The sequence below is a fragment of the Dermacentor andersoni genome, chromosome 10 (assembly GCF_023375885.2).
Source record: "Dermacentor andersoni chromosome 10, qqDerAnde1_hic_scaffold, whole genome shotgun sequence".
In the NCBI taxonomy this organism is placed as follows: Eukaryota; Metazoa; Arthropoda; class Arachnida; order Ixodida; family Ixodidae; genus Dermacentor; species Dermacentor andersoni.
The window spans coordinates 54,931,309-54,955,680 of record NC_092823.1 but is presented as its reverse complement, the minus strand read 5'-3'; positions in this window follow the sequence as shown (position 1 = coordinate 54,955,680).

Genomic DNA, 24,372 nt, shown 5'->3' with positions numbered 1-24,372 from the left:
CTAAATATGGCGGCGCCTAAATAACATATACAAAACAAGTAAAGTTATACACAAGGCAATAAGTTTACGTGCGCATCTCTTAAGTCACTCATAATCTTTCTCGTGTTACTTGCAAGACATGTATTGCCAGGCATTTCATTAAATATAGCTGACACATAGTGGTTGCCCATGTTTTTTACCGTAATTAGCATATACCCGTGGTTCAACAAAACGTTATATCTTCCTCAATGTGATATCTTCTTTTAGAGGAGTTTTATATTCATTTGAATACAAGATTGTCGCCCACATTTGTCTCTATAGAAGCACGTTGTGCCGTCAGTGGCATCCCTTCGCCCACTCTACAGTGCTGTGAGTGATGCAACTGTTGGAGGGCACAGTGTGCCTCTATTCAGTCATGTGCAATGTTCTGTATTAGTGAGACTAGGTTACTGCGACCATATCTGGAACCAGAGAGCTCCTCACCGAGGCCCTCATAGTGTTCTTGCTGAGGTCGTCGCTTGTTGAAGACGTCAACTCAATGTCAGTCATACCCAGAAGGCAGAACTAGGTAGAACCATTGCCTGCAAAACTGGTTGAAGGACTACGACAAAAATAGCTTTTTCCTGTTTTTCAAAAAGGTATTATGAATGCCGTTGTCTTGCTGACATGAAAAGTGCTATAGAATGTAGTTGTAAGGAGTTATCTTTTTTTATGAAGGGTACGGCGTAATATCAAAATGGGCAAAAAATGTTTATTTTTCCATGATTTGTAGTTTATAGTGTAAAGGTACTCGTACTCAAATTATTTTTCACGGAAATGTCCAAAACATGTTTTCACTCAAAAGACTACTAAGTGCTCAGTAATTTCTGTTGTGAGCCAATCAGTGGAGAGGCCAGAACATGAGCGTTATACACATGTGAAGTGCTTTGTTCCATGTACACAGTAATTGAAGACTATTGTTAAGTACTGTATTTTGTAAAAAAGCATTCCAAATAAATGTGAAGTGTCATACAAGAGGTATTGTCTATGAGATTTTTTCACTAAGGCATTTAAATTTGGATCCATCCCAGTCCCTTCATATAAAAGGGTTTGGAAGGGTACATTTCTAGTACTCAAGGTACTTGTCACTGAATTGTCCAGAAAATGCTTTCACTCAGAAAGTTACAAAGTGTTCAGCTGGTTCTTCTGTTACGACAGTTGTGGCCTAGTAGTTTAAGCATCCGCCTCGCATGTGGGAGGTGTGGGGTTCTAACCCCAGTGCCACCACGTGCTCATGGGTGATGCAGCGGGTACAAGCTTTCCCCTGTCCTGGTGCAGGGCTTCTCTAGCGTTAACTGCTTGGAAATTGGGTCTTTAACCACTCCTTGTGTAAATAAGACGAATGCTTAGAATGGGGCTCTCTCGCCAAAGACTTCCTTTCGCAATAATAGTGAACTCATAAGGTGGTTCTGTTGTGGACCATTCAGTGGTCAGGTGCGAACAATTTGTCACTGACTTTGTACCGGTTTTATTTTTTGCTTTTCAAAGCTCTGCTGTTTTCAAGCGTTTTATAAAGCACAACCAAGGCTTTTGCGAAATGAGTGTTGTTTGTAAAATGCACAGTGCTTTTTGTCCTGTACATAGTTGTTCAGGACTATCGTTAGCACCTGTATTTTGGAAAACAAGACATCCCAAATGAATCTGAAGCGTCTTACGATATGTATTATGTATTAGGTTTTTTCAATAATGCACCTAAATGAACATTTTGATCCATGCCTAGCGCCCAATGCTTATGCAGGCTTCCTGAAGTGGCTTGTGTTCTCACGCAGCTACTTCTGAATAGTTTCCTGTGGGTATAATTTTCATTAGCTAACTACGTGGTCTCAATAGTTGTGCTGCACATGGGGCAACTGTTGCTTCTAGGAAGGCCCAATTACAGAGTCCCCGAGGGCGCCAAATGAGCCAGATACGTCAGTGCTATGGGACCCTTATCTGAATTTCTTTTCAGTAGCATACCATGAATGCTGGCTTCGCCAATGTGTGACATGACCCTGCTCGGGATATCTTATGTGGCTACAAGGTTGCTTAATTCGTTTTCAATGGTTACTTTTATACCATTATCTATGGTTGCTGTTGTATCGTAATTGTACCATCCTAATGGTCGTAATCAAAATTTTATCATTCAGCAGGACCGCTAAAAACAACGTTATATCGGTATCTATTTTCTGCCAGTGTTTGAAATACCGAAGTTAGTACTTTAGTCATTATAGTCAATTGGTAGAAGTGGGTCAACATCAAGAAATGTATTTTCTTGGGTCAAGCGCAGAATAAATATCAGTGCAGTCGTCATAGAGCCAGTCTGTAATGTGTTCCATCTCGACTACGCATAGTGAAAAAGTATAAAGTGTAAAGGATAAGGTATAATGAGAAATTATATAATTTTACGCTGGTTTCCTCCTCTTTGAACAGCTGACATTGAGATGACCGGAAAGTCGATAACATTCAGTCAGGATTTTGCCTTTCATGTCAAGGCAAGAAGTGTTCTATCTTCGTGGGCTGTCTCGACATGATTGTGCATATTGTAAGTATCAGTGCAACCAGAATCGTCTCTCCACAGTCTGCCCCTTAGGCGCTACTCAATCACAAGTCTCAGGCATTTTCTGTATCTCATCGTGAACACTCTCAATGGGTTCCAACGATGAATGACCAAGTTAACACCTGATAGAGGGAGAGATATGTAAATATTTTACTGTCTACTCTCTATGTATATACGTCTGTACACAGGTGTGTTTTGTCCTCGTCTAATGAATGTTCTTCTGTCACAGTAAAGCCACTGGGTCTTGGGCCTCTTCACTCGAGCCCAGCGCCCCACATCTTGTTTGAATGGAAAAATAAGCACAAAGCCCGTCTAGTAGTCTGTCTCAAAGTTGTCTTGCCACAACACAGCGAATAACAGTGAACAGTTGAACGAGCAACATTATCTCGTGGACTGCTAATAATAGAACTCCGCATGAAACAGTTTTGTTACGTTGCCTGATGAATTAGATGTTGACTATTTATACCATCCGATCGCCCAATGCAACTCAACCAAGCTCCTATCTTGTGCACAAGGACTTTGCAAATGTTATATCATACGCAGCTATATTTTTGAATGTGCAACAGTGCAAAAATAATGTTTGCACTACACTGTTCGTGGCATTTTCTAATCAAGGATGCTACTACGCCTTTGACATTTGCTGCTTCTATGAACGTCTGCACATACTGTTATGTATGGCATGGTACAGGCACTTACCCAAGGGGGCCCCTCCTCCGAAAATAAGGCGCATAACCCCCGTCCCCGGCCACGCCACCACTTCTCACACACATTCCTAAAGCGCCGCCAAATCAATGTTGAGACTTGACAGCTAATCGGCGGTCAACATTTTGCTGCCTTTTTCGCTACTTCCTGATGGCGGTAGTTATCGGTGTCTCCTGGGATGGGAAGGCCTATTTTCTCATCATTTCCGTGCCCGCGCGAATAACTCCAGATGGATTCAGTTGTAACTGTGTATTCAACGGTCACGCGCATCGTTGTTGCTTCGTTAGTTCAACCTTCTTCGTTTAGACTGATCCAGGGACCAGGAAAGAGATTCAGTTCGTGGTCAGCTGGTGTGTATGCACGTGGAACGAGTTGCGGCCTGAGAAAATGCCAATTACGCATATGTTGATGAATAATACCAGGGCATCCACTGTGCCTTGGATGCCCTGGAGTTCCTGCGCCTCCTAATTTATTATTATCTCAGGTCCTCTCCTGAGAGTTCAGTTGGTCGGTTACGTGCGCTCTACAGCTGGATCAGTACTTGTAAAAAAAACCTGATCTAGCGTCTTGACATCAAAAGCACCCCGCAAATAAAAAAAGCGCCCTGCGCCTTCTGCAACATACCGCGCCGGTGCTAAGAGAGTTACGGAAGGCCAGCGAAGAATCTCACTACAGCTACGAGCTCCTAACTCATAACCTCGTCGAGTGACACTCCTGCAACACGCGTGGCCGCTGAAAACCGCATACCGCCGGAAACTTCAACAGGATCTTCCTTCAGTTGCATGACTGCTACCTGCACCGCCAACATCGACCACACCCAAACCGTCCCGCAACCCAGAATAAATAACCAACTTATAAAGCCCAAACACACGGCTGCACGCACACCACATCACCACACTACAAGCGAGACGCCATGCTACTACGCTGCTACGGTTGCCAGATTAAAACTGACTACTGTCACCAAGTCTAGCAAGCGTCTCAGGAGCTGGAAACATCAACGCGAAGCAACACGGCGGCGCTCTTTCAGTTCCCTACTTCAATGCATGGGCCCTATGGGTAGCCTGTCCTCTAGAGTCAGTGTAGTAACCTTATAGCGGATGCAGAGGGACCCACTTCTGGTTATATACAAAATATATGTTCGGCCAACTTTAGAATTTGGATGTGTCCTATTTTCTGGTGCGCCAGCTTATAAGTTACAGCCCCTGGCTCAGCTTGTGATTTTGCTGAGGACTACTGAAATTTGTTGCCAGTAACGCATTACATCAAGAGGTCCTGTTGCCCTTAATATTATGCAGATTTCATGTAATGACGGTAGAAGCATCCACATTCTTACATATGCATGGATCCCCTATTAAAGATTGTAGAACATATTTATTTCCGAGCCTGCATTATTCTTCGGAGTACACTGGCCTCAGTTTCATACACCACATGTGGTCTTTTTAGAAACATTTAATAATCTCTTAAACGTAACTAGAAGGTGCTATCTATTTGTGATGTGCGAGAGAGTTTGTAAACAATGTGTGATGCCATCTACCCAAACAACGCAAGATTCCTCTTTCATTACATATTACATTAAATGTTACAAGACCATTAATTGAGTTAATCTATAAATACTGTTATTGCGACAAACGTCCCACAGTGTGAAGAAAAAGTTGGAATTGGCATTTTCGCTCCTGCTCTAGACTGGACATTCTCAGTCAGTATCCAGGACTTCGTATCCGTATTTCTGGTCGAATTTCTAGCTCTACCGCAATACTTACGCAAACTGAATTCATCATTATCAACTGTAGTCGTAACAATGGATTCTTCAGCTTTCTGCTCATCATTCACAGCAAATAGTGGAACTAACCTTTTATGCAGGTTTCATTGCATAATGCCGGTCCATATAAATTTTATATAAAATATCACAAATTTTTGTACGAATACGTTGTCTAAGCCAATATTAAATTTCTAACGTCACAGGGCTGGCCAGGCGCCTTCCTCTTCGTGCCCAATCTCTCGAGAAGATGAAACCATAGGTAATCTTTTTCTTATACTGCCACCGTCTTTCTTCTTTAAGAAAAAAAAACATGGTAGGATCAAGGTTTACAATACTTTGTTAAATTTCTTTTTCATTCTAAATATCATTTCTCTAAGAGCTTCCGCTTTATGAAACTGCCACAGAGGTGTTCGCTCAGCCGTGAAGGAACATATAGTTGCTTCAGGGAGATTTTCTTGTGTTCTTGATACGTTACTTTTGTTCATTTCTCTCCTGACAATTTTACCAATTTTAGTATTAACCTAAGTTTCCTAACACCATCAAAATCTTGGTAAATTCCCAGCAGTGGGCATGTGCCACCAGAGAGGGCAAGCCAAAACAAAGAATGGCCCGAAACGAAGTAGCGCAGTCGCCACTAGAACTGCTCCTACCGACCGGCTCTGGTGCGATCTGTCCAGCGCCAGCGCATCAGGATAAACGCGAGCGAAGAGTCGCCGCCATCGTCGGCATCTCCTGCGCCCTCTCCATCTCCGCGGCCACCTTCGTCATTATCTGGCTCTCGCTCCGGCTGGCCGCCATGCGACGCCATGACACCGTCCCCCGGGAGACCCCGTTCTGCTGCCCCGGCGAGGCGGCCGAACTGTTCGCCGTCATCGACAACCAGGTGTCGCCCTGCAAGGACTTTTTCGCGTACGTCTGCAGGAACGCCATGGACAAGGACATAACACAGGAGAACGCCCCGCACGACATTTTGGTAAGTGTCGTTAAGCAGCATAGGGTGTGGTTACACTAATCCTGTCAAACACAAACGCCGGCGAGAATTCGTGTCCGTTCAGACCTTAAACGTTGGCCGTGAACAGTGAGCGCCATAATCTTATCGATGACTGAAAACGAAACCCTACAATCATAGCGTGAGTACGCAGGCTATGCGACATGGGGGAAACAGACGACACGTGTGTGCACATCCCTTTACAGGCACTTTACAGGCCTTTGCTGGACGCGTCCTAATCCCGAATATTTAGTGACGCGTCCGTTCAATACCCCTAAGCTGCGCTCTGATGAAGCTGTGGCCATATATAATTGTATATGGCAACATACGGAATACACAAAAGCACACTCGTAAGCAGCGGCTGTACCTCTCCAGCAGGTGGCCGTATTCTCACATACCGGTGTACACCTCCACGCCGATGCCAGAATGAACATTCTTTTAGGCAGGTGCTATCGAAGTGTACACGATTGCGCTGGAGAGAACGCGTCTATCTCAAGCAAGAATCGTCGTAAGAATAATCGAGAAGTGTCGCTGCGTGGCGTCGGTTGCTGAAGCGTGGTGTCTGTCAAGTGGTGGCAGTGGGTCCCGCTAAGTGTTGGTGTTCCGGTGTCTAATTGGCTTTTGTTTAAAATTTTTACCTGTGTGTCATGTTCCAAGTTTTTGTCGATAATATTCTATATTGTCTATAATGTAATATTATACAACAAACTGCATAATAGTGTATCATGTGTTAAGGTGCTTCAATTCTACCTCCCCTCCCGCCACGTAATTAATACTCCCATGCATGGCCCTTCAGTACTATTTCCGAATAAATGACATAAACAAATATGTATTCATGCTACGGAAAGCATATGGTTGAACACCATGAAATTGTGTAGAGTTGAACGTCGAGGAATGTTTGGGAATGGGGTGGCAAACATTGTGCTAGAGGAAGATTGACTGATTCGATCGATCGGGCAACCGAAGCCTGAATAACATACAGGCGTGAGAGACGCATTAGTGGTGGGCTGTGAATTTCATTTTACAAGCTATGCTTCAGTAGGCTAACGTTGTTGCCTGCCACCCCACTCGAAGCTTTGCAGCCATGGCCTGGAGTCGGAACCACAAACTCGTCCTTAAAAGCAGGACGCCTAACCACAGGGGCCACAACAGTGGGTTCCAAGAGTTAAAACGTGCTGGCACTGTGTTTACATCTAATCAAAACAATTTTCCCAGTATTCCACTCTTCTAGAAGCTTGGGGAAGTTGGTGTAACAATCTTTTTCAACGGCGCAAAGGACAGGGACAAGACGAGTGTACATACATAGCGCTGTATATGTGCACCCGTCTCGTCCCTGTCTTTTGCGCTGTTGAAAAAGAATGTTCCACTCTGATTGTGCGAATATTCCGCAGGGGAGTAACTTACATTCATACAATTGGTGTAGTTTCTAATGCCTTTAGATGGAATATACACAAGCTATGCCACGGAGATGACTTTCTCGAGCTACTTGAGATAGAGGATTTATGAAGCAAGTATAACTTATGCGCTCTTCAATTTATAGCGACAAAGCACACTAACAAGCACATTATTTAAAGCATTCTTTATTTTTAACTATTGACTTGCACTTATAGAGCGGTTATACGCCTGAAGCTGATCAAAGCTTTAAAAAATGTCCCAGGAGTCCTTAGCTATCCCCTAAGAGATGCGAAGGCGAAAGCCTTGTAAAGCCTACTGTAATTAACCTTAATCCACCTCAGTACATCTTAATCCACCTTCATCCCCCTTAATCCACCGTGGTCTCGCTTAATCCAATAACTAATCAATCATTAAATTTGCTAATCACTAATCATCCCTCATAGAAGGCTGGACATGCTTTGGTTCGCTTCTGGCTTTCCTTGGGTCAACTGATATTTTCTGTACAGCACAACGTGACCCTGAAACAGAAATCTAAAGCTCTCGCCCTTATATATCTACTCTTTAAGAACTCTGATACTGTCACCACTTTCAATACTGAAGCACCTTAAATATATTGTCGTTCCGGGTAGCATGACTCCGCATTGCCAAAGGAAGGCATTGGGGAAAATAATGGGTCGATAATTAATCCACGTCACTACAAGTTTCGGGGCGGTCATATTGAAGAAAGTGCCACAGAACAGTCTCGGTCTATGTGGATATGGCTTGTGCATTAATTTGGATTGCGCTGGTTACACAATAAGCGCTCAAGTGGGGTACATTTATAACTAAAATCTGACGTGCCTCGAAATATCTTCCGACGCATTGTAGATGCCGCTACCAGCTTTGCTAAAGCTGCGGTGGGGGTTTGGTGCCTTTGGCGTTACGATTCTAAGCACGAAGTCTAAGGGAAGTCTACAGGAACCCGCAGACTGGGGAAAGTCATGTGATGTACGACAGATAACCAGTGGTCTGTTATGGTAGTGGAAAGGGTGCCAAGGCAAGTGACGCGCATGCGAGCATGGCAGACACTGTATCAGAGGAGTGAGAGTAATACAGTTTATTCTCTTCATACAAGACAGAGGCAACTAGCGAGGGCCTTATCCTGGTGTCCGCTTTGAGGTCGACGACGCAATAGGAATGTGTATTGTTGAAAAGAAGCAACTCTAAACCTGCGTAATTTGCAACAGACATCTCGCAGAAATTTTTATCTCAGCCAGTGCTGACAAAATTGGTCTCTGTCCTGATTCCAATCCCGTCGCCAGCGTGACACATAGGCTGCGTTAGGAACAACTCCATTCTGGTCAATTCCTTAAGGAGTTAAACAGTTAGGGCGCCTATCTTTCTTTTTTTCAAGCTAAGCTTGTATTGGCTCACAAGTGGCGTTGTCGTGGTCACGCAGAAAAAAGAAGAAACCAGCTGCTCCCAGAGCCGAGCAGGTGCGGGAAGAGACGGTTTGATGCGCTGACAGGTGCACCGGTGCCGGACCGTGAGTCATAAGGGAAGATTTCAGCTGCATGGGCGCGTGCCCATGGCATGCGCGCAACCAATCAGAACCATTTCGCTTCCGCCGGGGAAGGGAAGGGGAGGGAAGGATCTCGCGCGCGCTGCGCCGGATTCGTTTCCGTTCAGTTCAGTCTCGGAAAACGGATGGGATGGCCACGCGTTCTGTGTTCCCCCAAGGAACGCGCAGCCTTCGACCAGCAGCGGCGAGAACTCGCTCGTGAAAGGGCTTGCCCTAGGTGATCCAGCCGTTAGAGCCGCCCTGCCCAGGCAATACGACAGCAACGAGAAGAAGATCCCGAGTTGAGGTAACGGGAGGCCGAAGCAATCCGAAACCAGTACCAGTGGGTTATTTAACCGTGACGAAGGTCAGGTGCACGCAGTACAAGCTTCGCTTACTCCCATTTTCCACGTAGGGGAAGGGTTGGTCATGTTTGTTCCTACAGGCCGTGAACGTTCTTGTCTAATCAAGTTATAACTAGAACATAGTCCTGAAGATAAAAATTAGTTAATATGTTCCCAAAGAGAGCCAACTGAGAATCAACTACCATTACTATGGAAGTCACATCTGATGTCCAAGCCTTGCATCTCCTCTTCTCGTCATAGAGATTTCAAATTCCATCTAAAGAACGATGTACTCAGAAACGCATTTATCCTTCAAAATTGTTCCGCTAGGCCCGCTTCGATGTGGCCTAAAAATGAGAATTGATCACAACGGCCGGCTTTCTCTCTTTTAGCTAGCCTAACACAAAGCCTGAAATGCCTGGCAGTAGTTAACCAGGGCAAACAAGGGCAATGCGGGAAATTCAGAACCCTTGCACCCTCTTGCAAAGCAGGCAAGGGAATTCGAACTTCTGTCATGGCCCCCGGAAAGGGCGCGTGATGAAAATAAGTGTCACCTGCAAGTTTATCTGATAATCATTCGAACAAAGTTTTTCCGTTATTTTAATATAATGGCTTCTTTCATAATACACTGGAACTACAGAGGTATCGCACACGACTTAGGTGATATCAAGGGCATTTAAAGCAACTTCGCTTCTGTGGCCTACGCCTACAAGAATCCAATTTGGGACCACAGCACAAAAACTTTCTAGAGGGTCACAATGTCACCCTTCGAGACCGTCCAATAACAAGCAGGGTTGTCGGACGGCGTTGCCGCCGTGATTCGAAATAGTATTGCAGCCAGAGACGTAGTTGTAGATAGTTCCTTAGAGGTCGCTGCGGTCACCATTCTATCCCACAAAATCCTCACCGTCTGTTCCATTTCCATCGTACGACATACGCAGTTCAAAGCAACGGATCTACAAACCATCGCAAAAGAGCTACCAAAACCATTTTTAATAGTTGGTGATTTTAATGCACACAACCCATTATGGGGCAGAAAAGCAACATACGCCAAGGGACAAACATTGGAAGATTTTATTCCTACTAATGACGTATGTCTTTTGAACACTGGCACTGCAACATACTGTTCCACAAGCACAAGCAATATGTGCTGTCTGGATTTGACAGTTGCGCTTCAGCTCTCTGCTGGAAAATTTTAAATGGGAAGTAATAGACAACCCTTACGGTGGCTACCATTTGCCAACCATTGTAAAACTATCAACCACACATCCAATCATATCCTCTTAATCTGCTCGTAGGAAACCACAATTAGCTAATTGACCCTTATTTATAGAGAAAGCTAGCCTCGAAACATAATGATTGGAGAAACTGAGCACTAATGAAATAAATGAGAGACGTATTGTTCGCATATATGCAGCGGCGGAACAAGTATAGCGCCGTCACCAGGACTTTCTAGAAAACGGCTTCAATCCTGGTGGACCACAGAATACACAATCGCTAAAAAGAACATCATAGCAAGACGTGGGGTACTTTTAGAAAGTACTCAACAGAGAATAATATTCTCTCCCTTAAGCAATCGAAAGCGAGAGCGAGATATGACAGAAGTAAGGACAAAAATTGTCACGGCAAAATATATATCAACATTTTCTAGCTCTGTCACGTCTAATTGAATGTGAGACCAAGTTAAAAAGTTCAATGGGGATTACTCTCCTTATACGATCCCCATACTTTCAAGTTCAGGCACATAAACCACGCTACAAGAACAAGCAGACGTTTTAGAATTCTTTTACAAAGTTTCCAGTTCAGAAAACTCTACAGAATCCGGTTTAAAAAAAAATTCTGCTGAAAAACAAAATCGGCCGACAACTGGAGATGTACATAAACTGGTCGATGTTTCCATACCCCTCGAAATCAACAGCGTTCTTTCTGCGGGTAAGGAAACTGCAGTTGGTCGTGATAAAATTCACTACACAATGCTTTCCCACCTTTCCCAGATAGCCTTGCTTCCGTTCTCTAACACGATATGGGAAAGAAGAAAAATGCCTGCAGAGTCGAAAAAAAAGCCATCATTGTTCCTCTCCTGAAAGCGGGAAAATCACTAAATACTCCCACCAGCTATACACCTATATCCCTAACAAGTTGCACGGCAAAATCACACGAAAGCATAACTTTTATCAGACTAACATAGGTTCTCGAAACAGATAACTGAATGGATACTCACCTGTGCGGTTACAAGGAAGGCTGCTCGATGACTGACCATCTTGTCCGTTCTGAACACTCCATACGTCAGGCATCCCTTCATAGATAACGCGGCCTAGCGTTCTTTGTCGGCCTAGAGAAAAGAATATGACGCTATATGCAGGTTGGGTATTTTACAAGATCTAGCAACACTGGGCATACGCGGAAGAATGTTTAACAGTCTGACTGGCTTGCTGTCAAACCGAACATTTCAAACCCGTTTGGGTACCTGTCTGGAGGTTTTGTCCATGAAAACGGCGCCCCAGAAGGTTGCGTATTAAGCACTACACCTTTCGTGGTTAAGATAAACACTCTAAATTCCGTTACACCGTCCAACATTGTTATGTACTTTTTATACGTCGACGACCTTCAAATTGCAAGCCGTGCCTCTGATATGTCTACATGCGAAAGGCAAATTCATATAACAATAAACAGGTGGATACAATGGGATGATAAGAATACCTTCCGGTTTTCTATAAGAAAAACCGTAGCGATCGTATTTTCACAAAAAAGGGGTTTACAGGCGGATCTAGCTCTCAAATTAGCAACTTGGCAACGGGTGCTTACAGGACTTCACCAACAGACAGCCTATATGACATACAGTAACGAACCTTGTTTGCTTACAATTTCATACATATTCAGAATCACAGTTCAACCTAGTCACATATGCCACATTCTTTTCACTTACACCACAAGTACAACACAATGTAACAACAAGCCACACAGCGTGAGACCACTTATTCTTCGATTCGAAGAAATGTGCCAAAAATACAATGTCTCGAGCAAGGCTCTCGTGGTCGCCGAAAGACCGGACAGACTGCCTCGTGATACGATGTACACTTCTGTGATTTTGCACCCACATTCCACAAGAAAAAAAACAAACACTGCGCGAACACATAATACAAGACTTCTCGGAATCACCAGAATAATGCAGTGACGTCCCCGAGTTTTACACTGACGGCTCCAATACAAATGAACATGTGGGAAGCGCAGTCGTATCGGAACAATGGAAAAGTTGGATTCTGTTGCTGCAGTTTACTTCGGTTTTTACAGCCGAAGTATACGCCCTACTAATGGCTCTGCAAAATATAGCAGCAGGAAATTATAAGAAAGCAGTTGTCGGCACAAAATTCTCTCCGTTTACTTAACTCCTTCCGTAGAAAATCTGAGTGCGAACCTTCCTTCGGCCGCATCTTGAATATGCTCGGCGAAAGTGAAAATAATGGCAAAAAAATTCGTCTCTTTTGGGTTGCAAGCCACGTTGGAAACCCGGGAAATAAAAAGGCGGACAAATTCGCAGCAATCACAGCCCATGAAATGCTATTGGAAATAATGTTCCATTCAACGACTGTGTCCGTGCAGTGATCACGTCAAAGTGGCAAAAGTATTGGCAATCTCATGTTAACGAGAAGCTCAAAATAGTAAAGCCCATACTGCAGGAGTGGAAGGCATCATACCACAGAGAAGGAAGCTTCCATGGAAGTCATTTGATGTGCTGTTCGTATAAAGCACACACATCTCGTACATAATATTTTACTGAAAAATGAAGAAAAAGCGGTTTGTAGTTAATGCCTAGAGCCTCTAACCATGAATCACGTTTCAATCACAGGTCCGGCGCTGGAGCAAAGAAAGACAAATATTTTTATTAACTTTAAAACACCAACAGCACTTCATTCCTCTCCATTCCTATGTGAAAACGCACTCGTATCCCTCGACGATATCTTGAAGTTCCATGTATAAACGGGGTTTTTAAGGAAACTCTAAATTAACGATTTTGATCGCTCGACCCACTTTTCTCAAACCACAGTTTTATTTTGTACATGGCGCATCGTAGCATTAGGTGCTTTGGCAACCTAAAAACCCCACATTGCTAACGAGTTCTTAACCATTGTCGATTTTATATAAACGGCTTTATATTTCTTAATTAAATAGCGCAAATAATCATACAAGTCGGTGTACTTAAAGTACTAACTAGTTTCTTGGCACTCTAGTTCGTGGCACTCTAACTGGTTCGTCCGAGTAAGTAAAACGATCGGTAACTTTGCACGCATACCCATTTCATCATCATCACCAGCCTAACTAATGGCCCCTGGGTGCGCGTGCTTGACTCTCACGCGTGCCCTGATGTTGTTCTCCCCGGGCGGATCTGCCGTCTCCTGTAATCTGGCTTCTCCCCGTAGCTAAACGCCGGTACAGTCGGTGTGGTTGCAGCATGTTAGGGGATACGGCGCGAGTGTTGCTCTGCCAACGCCCCCTAACGGCGGGGTTACTCGGACGCGACAGGGAGCGGGCTCTTGCTCTTCGGCTTGTGGTCGGCGAACGACGCGAACGCTCAGCGCGTACCCCGATCCAGGCTTCGCGGGACCGTCCCGGGAAAGGCTTAGGAGCACCACACCAGAATGGGCGAACACAATCGCCGGAACGGGCCACCAATCGCGTTCTTGCAAATGCGAACGATTAGGCGCTGGTGTCAAGCATGCAGGGAAAAATATATTCGCTGTAGGCTACCCCGGCCGCTGTGAGTAGGTTCCCCAATTGGTCGTGCGCCCATCGGCATCTTCTATGGGTACTAATTCGGCTGGCTATAGATTGCTGTATAAAAGGCGCAATAAATGCCACTTCGATTGTTTGCACTACTGTGTTGTCGTTGATCAGTCTCAAGGGCATGTGTGAGACCGCACAAATGCAAAATAAAGGGCTTAATTTGAGACACCCATTTACTGTTCCCCTAAGTAGAGTGAAAACACTCTACAACGACAGGTTCTTTTAGTTCTGAATAACCATACCAAACTTTTTGCTTCCCTGAAAGCGCATTTGTTTTCCTTGTCACATACTTCATTGTCATCTGCGATGTTGTTGCAAATCCCACCCCAATTTGATGCCGTCCAGCCGTGCTTTTAATCTCTACTACAAATGACATTTGCTTATCCTTATTTCTCATTGAATCTCCATCTCTTAAGTGTACAAGCTATTAATTGTAAATCACCTTTAGGGACTAATAATAGCACGTCTCCCTCATCGCAGTGGAACATCGATGCCCACCTCTTTACGGGCACCTCGAACTACGGTGTGAAAGCCGCTGCAGCACTTCAGGCGTTCTACAGATCATGCGTCACGGAGGTATGGCAGCCAGATCTTCGGCTGAGAGACACCCTGACGGCCGTTTTTGGCATCGCCAACACGTCGAAGCGAATGAGCCACGCGCAACTTCTGCGCTTCGTCCTGGAAGTGCAGACCCGGTACAATCTCTTTTTCTACTTCTATGTTTACGCCTACGAAGGTGCCATCTACTTCTCAAGGAACGTGCAATGGCTCTCTGCATTCGACCCTATTTGCGACAATGCGTGTCGTGCCACCGTTTTGTCCTCAGTGAACACGTACTTGATGGCAAACTGCACAAACGAGCAAATCACCGCTTGGGAGCTTCTGTTTTCGGAACACGACTCTCCGCCAGAAGAAATTGCATGGGGCGAGGTCGCCACGGCCTTCGGAGGCATGGAAGCTGAGCAGTTCAAGGCCGTATTAGTCGAGTTCTTTATCGAAATCGACACCACGGACTTTGCAATTGTGTACTCCAAGGCGGAGCTGTTCGCCGACGTAGCACGTCTTTGGAACTTCGCCAATCAGCCCCTATCGCTTTGTCACGCACTGATGATGGTCGCACTTTCTGCATTGAACGGGATCGTCCAAGATGACCCAGACTTAAACTCGCCCACTCTGCGCAGCGGAGAAGTCTGCCAGCTTCACCTCCGCGGAAACGTCCAGTTGTTGCGCTCCACATACGTCACGGCGCTCACGAGCCCCGACAAGGACCGCCAACTGCGCGCCATCTTCGAGGCAACCCGGCGGAGCTTCGTGAGTTACGAGCCGCTTCGAGAGCTCGTGGCAACTGGAAACGACACGGCGAACTTCGAGAACCTAATGCGCAGCATGACCCTCATGCTTCCGGGTGACCTCGTCCTGTCGGAAATGAACGTGCCCGTGTTGAATAACAGCGGTTTCGTGCGCAACATGTTTCGTTTGGCAAGGTTCGAGTACGACACAAAATTGGAGAAGCGTCGACGAGGGCTGCCCGTGCTCTCGGAGGCTTCGCTAGAATATACGCCAGAACGAATGCTGTTCGTGAACTCGAGGACGCTCTACGTGACTCCGCCTGTGTATGCCTGGCTGAGTGCCGGTACCGCCAATCCTCTACTCGCGGATGCGCCGGTGATTGCGAGCCGCATGGCGTCCTCGATGTGGAGCAACGTCCGCCATTGGAGCGGCTGGTCTGCAAGGACAAAGAGCGCGCTACAGTCCTTTCAGTAAGTTCCTTGCCGTCACCTGGCATCAACCTAGAAATATTGGTATAAATTACTGCATTTTGTCGTATTCGTCTTTTATGGTTACATTTGCTTATAAATCAAACGAAGTCAAATCTTAAGTTACATCACTGAGATCACCACGATCAGTAAAGACGAGTAGCGCCTCTTATACTTACTAAAAGTATAGAACACAGCGAAATTAATAAAAATGCCCAATCACGAACCATGTTAGAGACCGGGGAGTTCTTGCTCGGGTGGTTGTAGAAAAGAGTTTCTGGTGGTCGACGTGTCTTCTTGGCTTTGTCGATAGCATGCAAGGGCCATTCATTATTTATGTGTTTCAGTGCTTTGAGCCCGCAGCACTTTCAGCAGTTTCCTGCGCGGCGTAGGCGAAACTTAAGATGCTGTCATGACAAAAAAACAAAAGCAAGAAAACGAAAAACTATTGAACAGAAAACTTGACAGATGTAGTTCCTTTGAGTAACCTAAAGTAGCTTAAATTGAGCCATCAAGGAAATATGAAGTGTAGCGGATGTAAGCATTAACAAAGTTTGAAATTATGAAACGTTTTTGTCGGTTATATGTACGCGGTAATGTGTATGGAGCTGGGTCGCTGCATGGATACACGATGCTGCAGTTGTGTGCTTCTTGCTGCCGACACTGTGCCGTGAATCCCAGGCACATTCAGCAATTTTATCGGTATCGGCTGCGATTTTGTCGTTTGTCGCGTCCCTCACGCATACTGTTGCAACTCCAGCCAAAATTGTTAGAAACACCGAATGTATGTAGCACTCCCGCCACTTGACACCGAAGCCATGTAGGTTCATATGTAGCGACCTCTAACTGCGTCTACGCTACACCCTGCTATTCCTTTCAATACGGGAGGCGTATTGCGGACGAGACGTTCATTTGAGGGATCGCCAGCCATTTGTGCAGCAGGCGTGAGTAAGAGCGGGCGCGAGAAAGAAAATTTGGGGGCTTTCGCTCCTTCAATATATAACTCTGCCTAGGCACTACGGAGGAGGTTTCTTAGCGCGTGTTGTAGGCGTTTGTCCCCTAGGCATGCCGGCATTGCGTAGTGGAGTTCGTTTACGCTCCGCTGCTGACTGCCCGCACGGTGAGGCAGTGGGCACGGACGCCCCATTTGGTGATCGCTGTGTCAAGGGGCAAGGTTCTGACTGGTGTTGTATAAGTCGCAGGTCGCTTATTGCGTCGCGACGATAGATCAGATTTTTTACAAGCACTGCTCCAGGTGGGCACATGTAACCGGCAAACGGAGGCCTCAGGAGAGCGCCTGAGATTATAATAAAGCAGGCGGCGCAGGATCTCCAGGGCACGCAAGGAGTAGCGAGGGGATCAAAGCTGGAAGCAGGGCGGCCCATGGGTAGGGGTCGCGGAGGCCGATAGGCGGCAGAGGCGTGCCAGGGGTATGTAAGCGAACACCCCCTGGCACGCGTAGGCCTCGGCAAGCCCCGACTCACGGATCAGTCCGGGTTGTAGCTTTGGTGTCCCCGGTGCCGCTTTGATGTCCTGGAGGCGCCGCCAATAACGAGAAATAATTATACGTTGTTACAATTAGTAAAAAACACGATTGAATAAATATAATTACACCCACCGCCAACTTGTGACGCTAAGTTCAGCACTACCGCGGCCCGCAACTTCTGCAATACCATTCAGAACTGCCTCTGAAGCTGCGTCGGACAGACTTTTTCGCGCTTGCGGCGCTGGTGCTGAGTCAGTCATCGTCACCGGCGGCTTTTTAGTCACTTCCGTTCAACCGCGATTGCTAAGGCGCTGTTCCTTCTAGATTTTCAATATATGCCGCCCGGGCTCTACTACACTCGCTACTGCTCTCACAGAAGCCATCTGTGATGTTATTTACAAGGTGGATCGCCGTAAGCCGGGAGAAAGCTATGATCCGCTACGACTGACTTAGCACGAGCGCCGCAGGTGCGAGACATTCTGTCCGACACAGCGGTCGCCAAACCGGGCGTCAGTGCCCACCGCTTCACCTATTTTACCGAGCCGGCAGCCAGCGTCCGAACGTGAACAAACTCGACCCCACTCCGCAATGCCGGCACGCCTAGCGACAAACGTCTACAACACGTGCTAGGACACCTCCTCCGTAGTGCCTAGGAAGAGTTATACATTGAAAGAGCAAAAGCGCCCATATTTTCTCTCACGCGCCCGCTCTTAGCCGCGCCTGCGCACAAACGGGCGGCGGTCCCTCAAATGAATGTCTCGTCTAATCACTTCACGTGCGCGCACACTCTCTCCACTGTGCCTTATACTCAGTGACATCATCATTCACGCCACGCCCTCTTCCGACGGCGGGAACATAGGCTGCTCTCCTCACAGAGTGCACCCTTCTTCATTTCCCCTTACCGCTCAATCGATAACGTCAGCACTCGCGCTAGCCTATCCCGACGCTGATTTGCTCGTATCTTGCTTCCACTAGTTCCCACTGCTTCATGTCCTTCCTCCTTCAGGCACGACACTCTCGGGAGGAATGGTATTACGTAGTGGTGTCCCTGAATTCCGGTAACGTGCTGTACAATGCGACCACATCAAAATACCCAAAACCTTCCGCGGTGCTGCTACCATTTGCTAAGTCGCGTCGGTTACCTTTACATATTTAAATATGCAATTTCGAATAAGTCACCGTGCTTAGGTCGAACTAGATTTGCTAAACATTGAATTTTTTTCCCTGCTGCCCCCTATCACTTCATTCGACGTAGGGAATGCGTGCAGCAGTCGGAGAGGCTGTCCTTGTACGACGACGAGGACGACCTGTTTACGCTGACCATGGGCCTGCGGATAGCAGCGATTGTCGCAGCCGCGAGCTCTGCCGGCGGGGATCTCGCAAAGACCGAGTGGTTTCGAATGAAGCTCGCCTGGAGCCTGGACCGCATGTCTGAGGCACAGTTCTTCTACGCTCGTTACGCCTACTTTCGATGCAGCGGCGACGACAGCCGCGGTTCCGTGAACGGGCCTACCAGGCACAGCACCGACTTCTCCATGGCGTTCAAATGCCAGCCGATGAGCAACGTCGGGAACGAGAGCGGCTGTTCCGACTTTGCCACGGCACGCGGCACTTTCTGACATCAAAGTGTCGCTGATACCTTGCTTGTCAGCATCATATTGAGGACTGGCACAAGCCACTTATTCCAGCTGGCACCATGCAACGTTACAAAGTTCGTGAGAACATTTTTGAGCTACTCAAACTTTAGAACATGTTTTTTTGTCTTTTCAGGTGGCGCTCTATCAATTTTCCCGAGGACAAAATTTTAACGTCATTCGAAGATTACTCGAGTTCAGCTCGTTCGGCAGCTGAGCCAAGTTGTCCAACTTTCTGTGGGGCTCATTAGTACCTTTGTCCGCTTCCAAAAGTTGTTTACGATAGGACAATGTGGGACATTTAAGGACATTAGCGTCACGTTTGTATAGCATTTGCGTAAAGATTTCTGAAAACATCCAACAAACCTCCGAATATCTGAAACTGGTACTCATCTGTGGAATTCACCGATTGTTGTTTATTGCATTGTAAGCTGTAATGGGCTCATTACAATTGTCGATTCGTCTGGCTATTGTGTCCGCCGCCGCTCCGGTGTCCGGTGTCCGCAGCACCTATCACCGGGAATGCGAAAAAAGATACCCAGTTCCCGTCAGGATTCAACCAGGGCCCGCTACGAGTCCGCCACGCCGGTTCTTGCTAGCATGCAATGAAATAAGGCGCTATAAACGCGTCCCGGTTCGTGAGGAGACACGCGATGTGAAATGCACGCTGCCTAGCGTCGATAAATGCACATTTTGCATTGCGGTTGAATTTTATTACATCAGGTAGAACGCCATGCAGCCTATTCACAGGGTACGGTACAAGGCAGATAAAAGAGGTTGGAGGAAGAAAAAGAAGTTCAAGGAGATGTATACAAGAATGCTGGAAAAAATAGATATTGTACTTAAATAAATCAAGCTGGCTAGGTGACTGTTACCGCCACGTTTCATAGGGGTATGCCAATAAATGATAATCATCACCATCGCTAGCACTGTATCATGCCACTTGTCAAATCAACCTTGCTACGGACTAATACCCCTGACACACGGGCAAAACTAAAGTCCTTTCCAGTAAACCCCTTTTGCTACTCTGAAGGACCCTTTGCAGAAAGGAGTTGCGCCGATGACACACGGCACCGCACTGAACGTCTTTAGGTAGTTCCTCAGATGAACGCCGCAAGAAAAATACCGCTGACCGTTAAAGCCACAAGAGAGAAAACATTCTTAAAAAGCTGCGTATTTAATTACACTTAGCTACTGTAGAACCTAAAAATGTATTTTTTTTTTTTCATTGTTGATGGCTAATAATTTAGTCGTTTATTTTATTCGCGTTTTTGCGTTGTTAGCAGTCATTTAACTTGGTCCAGCAACTAAGTACAGCCGGTGTTTTGCTGTGCGTGCTGTTTATTCTGGTGATGCCCACGTTTCTGTCGTCCTTTTTCACGTCTTTGTGGTCCCTTCCTTTGTGCGCGTAGGCGTAACGCGTTTTATTCAATATGTTATTCCAACAACTGTGGTTTCTTCTGGGTCTTTCCTGCGGGCGCTGATTGTGCAGTCTCCATCTCGCGACGTGAACACACCACATGAGCGCAGCAAACGACGACGACACTGCCGGAATTCAACATGGCGGCACTAGCGACGTTATGCGAGCGTTTGAGAGTATAGCTAGAGGAAATCTTCACTATTCGACAAATTGTATTACTGCTAACAATTAAAATATTTTCGCAAGGTAAATAAAATGCTTATGGACACCGTAGTTGTGTGGCAGGTTTCCTTCTATTGACGAGTTGTGCACGCTGTGTGCGAGAGTAACTCCTTTTCCGCTCGAAAAGTAGTTGCGCGATCTCCTTTCCCGAAGAGGAACTTTGCCGTAAAGGAGATACTCCTTTGTCGTGTGTCACTGCACTTGAACGCCTTTCCGGCAGATGTCCCCTTACCTAAAGGACTTTAGAGTGCCCGTGTGTCAGGGGTATAAGCCACCGCCGCGTTTCAAAGGGGATGCCATCAAATCATCATCATCTTATTAGTATCGTATCGTGCCACTTGCCTTGCTACATGAGATGCGCGCCCTGTAGCGTCTGTAAGTGCGGCCTTTGAATTGCAGTTGCATATTATTGCACCAGTCGGCGCGCCATGCAACAGTTACTTAGGTAGCGTTATAAGGTAGATTGAGAAGTCGTGAGGAAGAAAAAGGAGATTATGGAGTTGAATAAGTATTGATGTATTGAAAAACATGTATGGTATGCCTGATTATTTAAAGCGCACTAGACGACTGTTCCTCACCATCCCGTTTCGAAAGGAATGCCCTTGAACCGTCATCGTCATCATTAGGGTCGTATCGTGTCATTTGACACGCGATTTGACATGCGTGCCACGTAGCATCGATGCCTACAACATTTGCATTGCAGTTTCGTTATATTCCACCAGGTGTCCCGAGATGCAGCATTTGCATATAGCAGTTGCCTGCTGCATGTAACTGGACCTGGGTAAATCAAACAGGCCAGGCGACTATTTTTGACGCCCCAGTGTCGGAGGGGATTCGAATAAACCATCATTAACTTAATCATCAGCAACAGCACCGCAATGTGCCGCGGGTCGAGGGACGTGCTATGTGCGCCACGTAGTTTGGACACCTTTGTTACGCGTTATAGCGCCTCCTCGCAAAGTACGAACCTCTGCTGAAGAAGCGAATCGTAGAGCTACGCACGCGGCCGCAACCAGGCAATATCGGCCTAAGCAGACCGCTGTCTGCAGAGCCGCACAAGCCTCTGCTCGCCTTCGACACTGGACGGACCGCTAAGATCGTTCCGGCGAAAACGACGCTAAGAGACTTCGCCGCGAAGACCCTGTAGTGCGTGGTGCCGAATACGACCAGCTTACGTTGTGACTGTGATGCGTGTGCCCCGCAGGCCTGAGACATTTTTTTTTTGCAGAGGCTAATAGATCTTTCACTTCGATAAAACTGAAACATGTAACGCCCCCCCCCCCCCCCTTATGTAGCACCTCTAACACTGGGCTAATTAAGGAAATAAACTGAACACAGACGCATATGTTGCTGTCCCACAGAAACAGCGTCCTGGCAACTGCCAGCTGTGTCACAACACTGGCTTGCAAAACTGAATCGCCAGAGGTGCTGTTTGCACTGCACAGTACGCGAGAAATTCACACCGAGCGAGGTAATAAACAGCGCCGTGATGCGGACAACACCGAAATGATGCGGAGCGCCACCAGCGGTATCGCAGGCGTCTTTCACTGATGGAACGCGAGCACAGGCCACGTCTCTGAACACTTAACGCGCTCATCAAACAAGGCACCAAAGCTCTCACCTGAACTTCTCAACCTGGCGTCGAGAGACCTCGCTTTAATCCTCGCACTCGCCACAAGTCACGTGACCTCCAGAAATTGGCACGATGGCCGTGCATGCACTCTCAATACGGGTATCCCAGTTCGACGACGTGAAAGCACTTCAAGTGTCCGTATAATTGACATCGCACAAGGACACGCCAAGAAAACACACGATATAACCTGCAGGACGAATGGAAACCAGAAATCCAATCAAGAGCGCCACTACGCCGCCCATATAACCCCCGCACTCGAGCAATGTACTTTTGTTTTTGTGGTAAGGGCGGCGTTAGTAAATTTCGTTTTACTAGGATCCATGTTAGTTCTTGCGTTTACAGCTATTCGAGCACCGAAGAAACACTTAGACAACTTTGAGGCATCTACTCGAGAAACAACAAGGAAGCGTACGCAAGGCACAGATGCCGCAAATACTCCAAAGTGCTTCATACTCACTGAATGGGTCCCAGACAAATCTAGTAAATGGAGGCCGCGATATACGATGAAGTATTTGTCGAACCGCAGATGTATAAATAGCAGGAGACGCATTATGCTTTTTTGGGAGGACGCGGCAGAGGTGAAGAAGACCGCGCACTCAGCCAATTAAAGCGAAAAGTGTGCATTCATTTCAATAACGCATACAACGTGCAAATCAGCATTTGTTTCAATAAAGAACAAACACAAAACAAGCACCTGAACGACAGAATTGATGATATCGAGAAGCGGCAGCACGCGATGTGGGGAGCGATGTTATTGGCCCTTCGTATATAGAAGAACCAGCCTAGCAACTAATTTTATTGCTGTTGCAGCACCGCTACAGGTAGGCAACGTACAGTTTGGACTCCTGAGGAGCAACGTGACTACCAGGAGAGTTAAAGGCAAACACAAGGCAATATGACCAGTGGTGGCGCGCTGTCAAAATTGCCACTTCTCTCATTACTACCATTATTCTAAACTACCATTAGTACCGTTAGTCTAAAGCAATAAAGCATTTCATGCCCACTTCATCCTCAGTAATTGTTAATTTGTTTCTTTGCATCTACGAGGAGCTCATACCCATAATAGCGGATTGACGAGGAATGGGGTGACTTATTAAGAAAGATTAAACGAATCTAAAAAGAAGCACTATTCAAAATTTCGAATAGCTGAAAGAATGAAGTCAGATAAAATTGAAGAATTTAACGAGGGAATCGTCCTGATTAAATTATATAGTTCACAACAGCTGAAACAACAGTCCTATGATAGTGTCCTTGAGAAGAAGCTCTGACAGATATATCAATAATCGTTATATTCAATCCAGTATCATGAAATCGCCTTTCTAAATTATGTTTTGTTAATGATGAAAAACGGCGGCATGACAGGAAGAAGTATTGCATTGCCTTTTGCTCATCCCACTAAGAGCACGAAGAGGAGGGAATCAGACCAGATCAATGCTGATAATAGTTTAATGTTGTTATTGGACATCTAAACTTTGTAAGGAGGACTTCAGTTTTTGTGTTATGGCAGAAGTTTCTGCTAAATAGGAAGTGTCGGTAATCAGTTAAATTTGTTAATGATAGGTTCAAAGAGTCTTGCATGACTGCACGTCTCTTTAACCTAGCAGCAGTTATGAAAGGTGATAAAGGAAGGATCGAAATAATTAGACCACTGAGGCACGCTATCAGCAATTGTATTGGTAGTTTCGCTGGACATCCGCTTTCGCAGGGCTGGGATGGGAAGTAAATTTTTTAAATTTGTATTTAAACATTTAGTATTGAGATATGTGTGCATAATCAAATAGCATAATCGCATTTTTTTCTCGATCTTTGTTTCTTTGCCGCCCTCTTCCTCCTGGGGTCCATATGTCTCCGATCTCCTCCTACTTATCTGCCTGCTGAATGCGCTATTACCACTAAGGAGTTCTATCTTTCTCTTTTTCGCCCCACCACTGCTATATATAGCGCAAAATAACAAGAAATTGTGAATTTCGATTCAAAGTGAGCGTTACGTCCTGCACCCCAAAGCGCGACTGACATACGTGAACAGTTTCCGCTTTCTGCAGCGAAGTCAAAGGTGGGATGACGGGTGCGCACCGAGAGTTTTCTTTCTGCGACGGGAATCCCAAGACGCGCAAGCGACCTCTCGTCTACCTGCAAGGTTTTAGTCGACACGCACG